This window comes from Lissotriton helveticus, chromosome 11 (assembly GCF_964261635.1).
Source record: "Lissotriton helveticus chromosome 11, aLisHel1.1, whole genome shotgun sequence".
NCBI lineage: Eukaryota > Metazoa > Chordata > Amphibia > Caudata > Salamandridae > Lissotriton > Lissotriton helveticus.
In genome coordinates this window covers 1,202,276,726-1,202,288,924 of record NC_136072.1, presented here as the reverse complement: position 1 = coordinate 1,202,288,924, position 12,199 = coordinate 1,202,276,726, and positions in this window count along the sequence as shown.

The window sequence follows — 12,199 nt, the reverse complement described above, 5'->3', positions numbered from 1 at the left end:
GGTGTTGCTTGTGCCATGTACATTGTTATAGTCTTAGTCAGACAGTTGTAGACATTTCCTTAAAATTGTGTCTTGCAGGGCACCCCCTCTGGAAAGGCCGTTGCCTGACTTGGAAGCCATGAGGGAGCGCAACTGCATCCGTCGATATCGCTTCGGCCGACAGTTGATCAAGGACCTGACGGGCAGGCTTGAGGCTCACCTACAACCACGCCACAGGTATCCAAGTGCACTGACACCCAAGGTGAAGGTGATGGCAGCCCTCCATTTCTTTGCCACAGGTACCTTCCAATTTACCATAGCTGATGTGGGAGGGATGTCTCAGACCATGTTTAGCCGGGTATTGAGTGATGTTTTGGGAGCAATGTTGCTCCACCTTGATGATTTCATTACATTCCCTACTCCAGAAGAGTTGACAGATGTCAAGGGGCAATTCTATGGCCTGGGCCGTATGCCACATGTAATTGGTGCAATTGATGGTACACATGTTACTCTTGTCCCACCACAGGCTCAGGAGCAAGCGTATCGCAACAGGAAACACTACCACTCGATAAATGCCCTGGTGGTGTGTCTTGCCAACATGATTATCTCACATGTTTGTGCACGTTATCCAGGATCGTGCCACGATGCTTTCATCATGAGGCGTAGCAGGGTACCACAGATGATGCTGCAGCTGCACAACCACCGGGCATGTCTAGTTGGTGAGTATACACTGTGAGCTCTGTATGTCAGTATGTCACAACTTCATGATCTGCATCATATGATTGACTCTTGTACATGTTGTCAAATTGCAGGAGACGCTGGATATCCAAACATGCCATGGCTAATGACTCCGCTACGCAACCCCAGGACAGCTGCAGACCAGCGTTACAACAATGCACATGTGAAGACCAGGCAGGTGATCGAACGGACCTTTGGACTCCTGAAGAGCCGCTTCAGGTGCCTGGACAAGACAGGCGGAGCCCTCCAATACAGCCCACGCAAGGTGTGTGACATCTTCACCGTGTGCTGCATGCTACACAACATGGCAGTGGAGAAGGCTGTGCCACTCTACCTGGATCCTGATGAGCTGGAACATCCGCCCGTTGAGGATGAAGGCCTTGGCCAGGATGCCAGTGATGAGGAGGGTGAAGATGATATCCGCGGTCACCTCATCCGCAACTTCTTTTCATGATGGTGAGTCCTTTCATCTTTTCAGTAAAAGATGGACTATAGAGTAGCATGGGTAGCATGCTATGTATGCAACAGACTGTAAGCAAGATCAATTGGATGTGTGTTGTGCTGTGTCACATGTTCAGTTGGAATGCTACACACATACGTGCTATGAGTGCACTCGGAATGTACAGGTGTCATACTACATCAGGCTATTCAACAGACATTGTCAAAATGACATTATACCGACCGTGACCCCTTGTGTGCCACTCTCATCCACAGCTCGCCCTGCCTGTTGTCCGTTGGGGTACATCGTGGTCATCCTGCTACTGCTCATTATGATTGCACCGTCAGCCACATCAACGGAGCATGCTTGAACATGTGGAGGAGTCAATTTGGGTAAGGACTCATATGAGGCTGTTTAGCATTGGTATGTGTAGAAATGTGTGGTACATGTTCATGTGCATGTGGTGTCATCTTGCATACATGCTACTCCATTATGTACCTCATGACATGTATGGCCACTCCCATGACAGGATAGTCACCCCTTCTGTCATCTGTTGTACTTTGATACTCTGGTGAATGCATCAATGTGTGGAGACATTGCCACAGCAACATTGCACATACCATGGCATGACATTGTGTCAGAGGTCACAACCACGGACTCTGTGGGGGATTGCAGCCTCACTGTGTGCATTAGAATGTGACTGGATCCTCACCTCCAGCTTGTGGGCCAGTCCAGTGTGAGTACCATGAAAGCATGTGGTGTTGGTGTTGCCCAGTGTATGTTCCACATCTTAAGACAACTGTCCCGTGAATCAGTTAACATGGATGCATTGCCCCTTGCAGCAGTATATCATGTCACTGTCATGTCGTTACCTCAGTGCAGGTTGAGAATACTGCAACGCCAGCCTTCACAGTGAGTAGCCGTGATGTTTAGATGCACATGATGCCATGTATGTTTAGCATGACAAAGTAAAAAGTGTGAAAGATGCATATGTGAATTTCTGTGTAGCACCAGTGGAGTGCGGTCATTCACATGAATCTCTGGTCGCCGGCACCATGACTGTGCTATGGTAGGGTCTGATTATGTAGCTTGGATGGACATCACTTGCACTTAATATTTGTTGTACATGCATATCATGTTTAGCATTGTGATGCATACTTGCCACACCAAAAGACTGGCTACAGAGTGCCTTCATTGCATGTCGATCATTAACTTCCTCGTCATATGTGATACTAACAGCTGGAGTGGATTTGCTCAAGTTAGCTTACAGGGCCCTTATGGCTTACCAATATCACATACAGACTTTAGAGTTAGCGGTAGTTTGATTTCCATATGTTTCCATTTGTTACTGATGTCTACCTCATCTGTGCCTGGGAATGTGTTTATACTACATAGATCTTTTTGCATGGGTGCTCACTTGTGAGCGTTACACATGACTCTAATGGATGACAGACTGTCCCAGTTTTTATGTGTCTGTGTCACAGCATCGAATCTGATGTGATGGCATGATTAATCATCATTATTTGTCACCAGACAGTACACTTCACAGGTGTGACTGGTAGAGTGTAGCTAATGAGGTTTTTGAAGTGTCTGTGACATGAGAATGTTGTCCTAATGCTTAATTGCCTCTGTTTCAGGTCTCCCTCCCAGCAGTTCCCATCCTCTCCTTCCCTCGCCTGATCACCCTTTTGTGTCTGTTGTTTGTACTCAGACCAATGGGCTATTTGGAGGTGGAACCCTTAGAGCATCACACCAGTCTGATGAAGAAAGGTACGGCCAGTCGTTGACAGCCTTGTAGGTATTCGTAAAGCGGCATTACAGGTGACATCATGATTAGTGTAAATTGGACTTATTGACAATGCACATGTATGATTGTGATAGCTCCATGGGCTCACAATGTAGATTATCATGTTGTGCATGACGTCTGACTCCTACAGAATCTAGTGCCTGCTTGTGTCTCTACACACATGTCCGTCTAATGTGCACATATACTATTTTCAAATTAGTTACCTCATGCTTGTTAGGTGTGTAACTGTGTATTGTCCACACACATGGGGTGGGTGAAGGCTATAATACTATGTTGTGTGTGAGGTAGATGTCTTTGTTGGTGCAGTTTGGATTTGAACACACTAGCTCTTGTATACACCTGCAGACGCTGTGTGTCTTGTGCCCCACTTGACCGTAAGGGCCCTGATCCACTGACTGTGATGTGTGGTGTTTACTGTGCCATTTAGTAGTCAGTGATCCTGAGTGAGGCAGACACTCCTGCCTTCACATCCACATGTCACTTTGCGCATTGCGGCTGCCCTTGTGTTATGTGTTTGTTTAGCAATTAGTCACACCCCTCCTGCCGTCATTTATTCACTCATTGCTGCAGCTGCATACACAGCCAACATGCAGCGCACACTATCCAGGAACACAGACACCTACAGGATGACCCTCCTTCCATCCATTAATAGAGCATGCTCCGGCCACCCTACACACAGACAACACCAGACATTCACCCTCGTGCTATGAAAATGCTGTGTACTCAGTCATAGCTGCTGCTATGCGTGTGTGTGCAACACATACTGGCACAACTATGCAGATTCACATGACATTGGGTCTACGTACCACCAGGTCATGTGGCGTGTCCAACACACACACACCTTACATTGGCACACTATTGTAGAGTGTTAGCTTGTCAACACCACTAGATCCGAAAACTGTTAGCTTACAGTCACGTGCCAGAACACAACATGCTCACACCACTTCAACATTGCTGTCACAGTCAGTCAAGTTGGCACATGGGACACACACCATGACCCTGTCTCTTGGGTGTGGTGTGATTTGGCGGTTCCGGGGTTGGTATTTGTCTGGTGTGTGTTGTTTTTCTGTATGCGTTGTTCCCATTACAGTAGTATAGTACTTGTAGCTCCATAGGGGTAGGTCACCTAATCAGGTGTGCCTGTGTAGAGTGCTCCAGCCCATTGCCCACAGTCTGTCCTGCCACCGTCATCCTGTGCGGCATTAATCACATACACAGTAATGCATCATGCTGATGGTAGCTCACATACCTGAGGACACAGTTGTAGGTACTCCCTACATGGACTACTACTTTTGTGACACTGACATGTACTCCTCAAAGTGACTCTCCTGGGCCTGCCTGTGCTAGCTGTTTGGGATTCATTCCCCCCTCCAGCATTGACTGTCCCACACAGGTGTGTCTTACCATCCATGTATGTAGTTTGTGGAAATTTCTGACCAATGTGTGTCCTCACTCAGATTCTGATCCAAGTGTGTGGATGACTGCTGTTTGTTGTATACCTTGCATTTATGACATTTGCTGACACATATACATGTATGCTGTTTCAAAGATTACTCACCAAATGCGTATGATGTTTAAATTATTTATTGGGTGCTCTAGTGCATGAAACGTGAATAGGTGCTGTACAGAAAGGGGGGGGAATCCAAAATTCACTGCTGGAGATGAGATGGCTTACTGTTTCAGTCAACAGAGTCCAGCCCACAGTGCCTGACATCATTGGGCAGACTGTGACCAGCAAGTCTTTGTGGGAGAGTCTCGTAGGGGATGCTGTTGCACCCAGGGGCTATATGCCAGGTCCAGTGTCCTGGGAGAAGTCCATGGGCCACAGGCCCTCAACGCCTTCGGCGTGGACGACCCGCCTTCCTTGGGGGACCCTCATGTGCAGGCATGGACGGTGCATGGGACGCTACGTCAGAGGGTTCAACCTCCTCCCTCTCCTCCCTCCCTGTGGCTGGTGTTGCACTTTGCCGTGATGTTGCTGGCCTTGTGACACAGGGAGGGGGCTGCATGTTGGCAGCCATCTGACGTAGCACATGGACAATGTCCCTATGCACCATCAAGAGCTGAGCCTGGTGTGCCTCCACCCGTCCATAATGCAGGTCTTGCCTGGCTATTTGCTCTGCCTGCTGTTCTTTGAGCTGGTTGAGGGTCTCCGCAAGCTGGTTTACCTCACTGGTGTCCCGCCGGTATGCCTCAAGGATGTTATCGAGTTCAGCCATACCGGTCCCTGCAGCTGACTGGCCAGATTCTCGCCTCCGCCTTGCGCCACTCCCACCACCCTGACCCACATGAGCACGGCCTGCGCTTGTGGGCACATCCGATCGACGGGCCCCCCGAGTGCTGGGAGGGTGGAGGTTGTCACCAACCTCAGGGGCGCCCAACAAAGGGTGTCCCTCATTTTCAGACTGGCTCTCTTGTGAATCATGGGCAGGGCTCTGACCTGTCTGCTGGGATGTGGTGGGAATAGGTCCGGTGGTTGGCAGAGATGTAGCTGGTATAGTTGCTGCAGGGGTTTGGGATCCAGAGGAGCCAGGTTGGTTGGGGTCATCCACAGTGCGTTGAGGGACGGCGCTGGCGGTGGGGTCTGGGTCCTGCTGAGCCTGGGACTGGGATCCTTGGCCCCCCTGGCTGGGGGGGCGATCCGCACGTTGCCCTGTGTGTGGGAGAGACAGACACTGTTAAGGCAATATCAAGTGACATGTGGTTTTGTTATCCATTATCAGCATCACTGTTCCACAAGCTATACATAGTTGACATTGTACAGTTGTGTATTTAGTGGTAGAAAAACACAATAGTACGATGGGGTATATACATTCTTCCAATCTCTTGACAATGACTGACACAGCCATTGCTGTGTCTTGTGTTGCCGGCACCACACGTGTAAAGAATTTGTAAGTTTCACGCAACATCCTGGATGTGGTGAAAAATCTTATGTGTGCGGCAAGCATGCACAGAGTTTAGATGCAGCATGTTGATGTAAGAGACAGAGCATCATTATTTAGCATGTCAGCTACTACTTTGGATGTCTTTTGCTGTTCCATACTGGCCAAACAATGGCAACACCGCTGGACCTGTACACCCACTTGGAGATCATGGCTTTAGAACTTGGCACTTCTCTGAGACGCATCACCTTGTCAATACCCATGTCCATGTTGGTGCTTATGTACATCCACAAAGGTAATGAGATGGGGCACTAGCTTTTTTAGAGGGCCACAATGGACTGGAGCTTCTGTTATGTGCATGTAAGAGTTGTATGCATATTCTTATGAGTACGTGTTTTGTTGTGGTACATGGCAATTGGAACAGTGTTGCAATACAACGCCTGTCTCCCGGGGATGAGTTTATGTAAGGGGTGTGTACAACACGCCATGCTATTACTTTGTTTGCAAATTGCAAGCGTCCATTGTTCATGTTTTGGCTGTCCCCTCATGTGGCATGCTGCCATTATGTTGGATTTGTGTTTATGCACAGCATGTGTGACCTTGTCCTGATGTTTGTGTTGGCAATGAGCACAGGAGGGACTTGTGCTGCCTACACCTGTGCCCATTGTGTACTATTGAGCTTTCTGAGATGTGTGTCCTGACACAGTACAGTGTTGACAGGAAATGGTGGCTGTCTTACAGGCACATGGCAGATGCTTGCTGGTACTTGTGAGACATCCCTTAACATTCAGCTCTATGGAGTTTGTGAGGCCTGTGCAGTGCTTGTGTGCAACTGTGTGTGTGCCTCAGGGATGTGCATTGAGGTGACCGAGGGACAAACACTGACTGATGGAGACAGAGGGAGAGGGCAACAGAGGGAGAGGGCCACAGAGGGAGACAGAGGGAGAGGGCGACAGAGGGAGAGGGCCACAGAGGGAGAGGGCCACAGAGGGAGACAGAGGGAGAGGGAGACAGAGGGAGAGGGCGACAGAGGGAGACAGAGGGAGAGGGCGACAGAGGGAGAGGGCGACAGAGGGAGAGGGAGGGAGAGGGCCACAGAGGGAGACAGAGGGAGACAGAGGGAGAGGGCGACAGAGGGAGAGGGAGGGAGAGGGCCACAGAGGGAGAGGGCCACAGAGGGAGACAGAGGGAGAGGGAGACAGAGGGAGAGGGCGACAGAGGGAGAGGGCGACAGAGGGAGAGGGAGGGAGAGGGCCACAGAGGGAGACAGAGGGAGACAGAGGGAGAGGGCGACAGAGGGAGAGGGAGGGAGAGGGCCACAGAGGGAGAGGGCCACAGAGGGAGAGGGCCACAGAGGGAGACAGAGGGAGAGGGAGACAGAGGGAGAGGGCGACAGAGGGAGACAGAGGGAGAGGGCGACAGAGGGAGACAGAGGGAGAGGGCGACAGAGGGAGAGGGCCACAGAGGGAGACAGAGGGAGAGGGCGACAGAGGGAGAGGGCCACAGAGGGAGAGGGCCACAGAGGGAGACAGAGGGAGAGGGAGACAGAGGGAGAGGGCGACAGAGGGAGACAGAGGGAGAGGGCGACAGAGGGAGAGGGCGACAGAGGGAGACAGAGGGAGACAGAGGGAGAGGGCGACAGAGGGAGACAGAGGGAGACAGAGGGCGACAGAGGGAGAGGGAGGGAGAGGGCCACAGAGGGAGAGGGCCACAGAGGGAGAGGGCCACAGAGGGAGACAGAGGGCGACAGAGGGAGAGGGAGGGAGAGGGCCACAGAGGGAGACAGAGGGAGACAGAGGGAGAGGGAGGGAGAGGGCCACAGAGGGAGACAGAGGGCGACAGAGGGAGAGGGAGGGAGAGGGCCACAGAGGGAGACAGAGGGAGACAGAGGGCGACAGAGGGCGACAGAGGGAGAGGGAGGGAGAGGGCCACAGAGGGAGACAGAGGGAGACAGAGGGAGAGGGAGACAGAGGGAGAGGGCGACAGAGGGAGACAGAGGGAGAGGGAGACAGAGGGAGAGGGCGACAGAGACAGAGGGCGAGACAGGGATGGAGACAGGTAGATTGTGCTTGCTCTCTTGCTACACTGCCTTACTTTGTCACAAAATGATGCATCTCTGAAAGGTGTGTCAGCAAAATGTTAATATTTAGCAGCTGTGGTCTAGTATCTTGTGTGATCTTTACCTATCCCTGTGCATTGGGCATTATGCTTGTGTGTGTCCCTGGGACATATGGCATGAGAGCAGCCTCTTACCCTACACATTGCACCCTATGTGCCTCCCCCTTGCAACTCCCACCATTTGGTTGTGTACTGCTTGGAGTCATGGCCACCCACCCCATGCTGCTGGGCACTGTTGTTAGTCTACCCATGTAAGTTGTGTTTTTTGTACACTCACCAGACTCAATGGCTCCTTCTATTCCATGTACTCCCACCGCTGGCAGTAGGACCATGACCTTCTCCTCCCAGGGCTGGTATACAGGAGGTCTGCGGGGACCACCGCCTCCAGTGTGGTGTGCATTGGCGTAATCCTGTGCCATCTTCTTCTTCACCATCCTCCGCAGATCGTACCACCTGGCCTGGCATTCTTCCCTGGTGCGCCTGATGGGTGCAACAGCATTGACCCGGTCTACAATCCTCTCCCACAGGCGTGTTCTTTCTGCCATGCTGGTCTGTCTGACCAATGCGCCAAACAGCTGTGGGTCGACTCTGATGACTTCATCAGTAAGTATCTCCATCTCCGGGTTGGTGAATTTTGGATTCTTGGGTGTGCTCATGGTGTGAGGTGTATGTGATTGAGGGTGTGATGGTGTGTATGGATTAGGGTGTGTGTTTGTGATAGTGAAGGAGGTGGTGTTGGTGTAGATGTGATAGGGTGTATGTGTGAAGGTATGTGGCTGGAATTGTTGGTGTGCTCTCTGTTTCCTCGCAAGCATGGGTATGTTGCAAAGGATGATGGGTTGTATGTGTGGTCCCTTTTATTGGTCAAATCGTGGGTGTGGCTTAATTTGAATTTTTTGTGTGGGTGTTATATGGGGTGGGTGTTGGCTTTGTCCTCTGTTTGGCTGCTTGGCTGTGACCAGGACATTGATTGTCAAAGGTGTGTACACAGGAGACATGTTCAGTGTGGTAGTGCGACTTGTTAGCAAGGTCCTTGTGGTCGTTTTGGTGTTGGCGTTATGTGTGCTTGCAGTACTTGTGCGTGCGAGTGAGTAGTACGGGCCCTTGGCGGGTGGGGGTGTTCGCGTAGGCTTGTTGGGGGGGTGTGCGTGTCGTACTTGTGCGTGCGAGTGAGTAGTACGGGCCGTTGGCGGGTGGGGGTGTTCGCGTAGGCTTGGCCGAGGGGTGTGCGTGTCGTACTTGTGCGTGCGAGTGAGTAGTACGGGCCGTTGGCGGGTGGGGGTGTTCGCGTAGGCTTGGCCGAGGGGTGTGCGTGTCGTACTTGTGCGTGCGAGTGAGTAGTACGGGCCGTTGGCGGGTGGGGGTGTTCGCGTAGGCTTGTTGGGGGGGTGTGCGTGTCGTACTTGTGCGTGCGAGTGAGTAGTACGGGCCGTTGGCGGGTGGGGGTGTTCGCGTAGGCTTGGCCGAGGGGTGTGTGTGTCGTACTTGTGCGTGCGAGTGAGTAGTACGGGCCGTTGGCGGGTGGGGGTGTTCGCGTAGGCTTGTTGGGGGGGGTGCGTGTCGTACTTGTGCGTGCGAGTGAGTAGTACGGGCCGTTGGCGGGTGGGGGTGTTCGCGTAGGCTTGGCCGAGGGGTGTGCGTGTCGTACTTGTGCGTGCGAGTGAGTAGTACGGGCTGTTGGCGGGTGGGGGTGTTCGCGTAGGCTTGGCCGAGGGGTGTGCGTGTCGTACTTGTGCGTGCGAGTGAGTAGTACGGGCCCTTGGCGGGTGGGGGTGTTCGCGTAGGCTTGGCCGAGGGGTGTGCGTGTCGTACTTGTGCGTGCGAGTGAGTAGTACGGGCCGTTGGCGGGTGGGGGTGTTCGCGTAGGCTTGTTGGGGGGGTGTGCGTGTCGTACTTGTGCGTGCGAGTGAGTAGTACGGGCCGTTGGCGGGTGGGGGTGTTCGCGTAGGCTTGGCCGAGGGGTGTGCGTGTCGTACTTGTGCGTGCGAGTGAGTAGTACGGGCCGTTGGCGGGTGGGGGTGTTCGCGTAGGCTTGTTGGGGGGGGGTGCGTGTCGTACTTGTGCGTGCGAGTGAGTAGTACGGGCCGTTGGCGGGTGGGGGTGTTCGCGTAGGCTTGGCCGAGGGGTGTGCGTGTAGTATGTATTGGTGGAGCTTGCAGTGAGGCGAATGTCCCATACGACTGAATGTTGAAGCGTGAATACTTAGGCCCGTACGTATCTCGCTCAGGCATGTCGTTCCGAATCGGAATAGTGAGTTTGTACGGACTGATTACGAATCGTACGGTGGTCTGCCCGAGGCTTATTCGTACGGGTATACGAATGTCAATCGTACGGATCTTAGAAAATCGTACGGAAATCAACGGTAACGGATCGGAATTCGCTGGTCGGACGGTAGTTTCCCAATCGTACGGAATCGGCTACGAATACGAATCGTAAGCCGTTTTTTTTTACCGGATCGGAATCGAGCCCAATATGTATTATTTATTTATATATAATAAGAAAAAATAAATTAGTAATATAAACTATGTATGACGTTACAACACATACTTTTACAACGCATACCTTTACAACGAAATTTTTACAACGCAAAAACCATTACAACGCATGTATTTACAACGCATATTTTTACAACACAGGTACCTTTACAACGCATACCATTACAACGTAAGTATTAGTAAATATATAATAATTTTTTTAATATACATTAATTAAAATGAATAGATTTTAATTAAATTTAATTTAATTTCATTTAATTTATTTAATTAATATATTAAATATTTTTTTTTACCCTGTACCCCTGTACCCCAAAAACACAAAACTGAGCCTGAACAATAAAAATACCCCTTTACCCAAAAACTAAAAACTAACCCTGACCCCTTAAAATACCCCTTTACCCAAAAATTAAAACTGACCCTGCACCCTAAAAATACCCCTTTACCCAAAAACTGACCCTGAACCCTAAAAATTCCCCTTTACCCAAAAACTGAAAACGGACCCTGAACCCTAACAGTACCCCTTTTCCCAAAAACACAAAACTGACCCTGAACCCTAAAAATACCCCTTTACCCAAAAACTGAAAACTGACCCTGAACCCTAAAAATACCCCTTTACCCAAAAACTGAAAACTGACCCTGAACTCTAAAAATACCCCTTTACCCAAAAACTGAAAACTGATCCTGAACCCTAAAAATACCCCTTTACCCAAAAACGTAAAACTGACCCTGAACCCTAAAAATACCCCTTTACCCAAAAACTGAAAACTGACCCTGAACCCTAAAAATACCCCTTTACCCAAAAACTGAAAACTGACCCTGAACTCTAAAAATTCCCCTTTAACCAAAAACTGAAAACTGACCCTGAACTCTAAAAATACCCCTTTACCCAAAAACTGAAAACTGATCCTGAACCCTAAAAATACCCCTTTACCCAAAAACGTAAAACTCACCCTGAACCCTAAAAATACCCCTTTACCCAAAAACTGAAAACTGACCCTGAACCCTAAAAATACCCCTTTACCCAAAAACTGAAAACTGACCCTGAACCCTAAAAATACCCCTTTACCCAAAAACTGAAAACGGACCCTGAGCCCTAAAAATACCCCTTTTCCCAAAAACACAAAACTGACCCTGAACCCTAAAAATATCCCTTTACCCTAAAAGCCAAAAGTGACCCTGAACCCTAAAAATATCCCTTAAAAAACCCCAAACATATTACATTTTAAATATAATTATATACTTACCAATACTTACGTTGTAATGATATGCGTTGTAAAGGTACCTACGTTGTAAAAACATTCCTTGTAAATACATGCATTGTAATGGTTTTTGCATTGTAAAAGTTTGGTTGTAATGGTAGTAAGTTGTAAAAGTTGCGTTGTAAAGGTTGTATACCAATATAAACATTACCAAACACTATCATACACTCTTATCGGATTACTTTAAATCACATTTCACTAATTTTAACATTGTAATAAATATTTACCATTAAAATAAAACACATATAATACATTTGGTAATAAATATCGAAAACTATTATTGATGCTACTAACTCTTTACAAAATAACGGCTTTCAAATTCAAACTAATGTTGTCAGCCAATGAATTTAAATTATATTTAATTGAACCAATCAAATATAACCATTAATTAACTCACTACTATAAATACAATTACAAACTTAACTTAAATTACAATTTTTTTGCCAAACTTGGAGGGAAACGGTTACCTTGCTGAAAAGAAG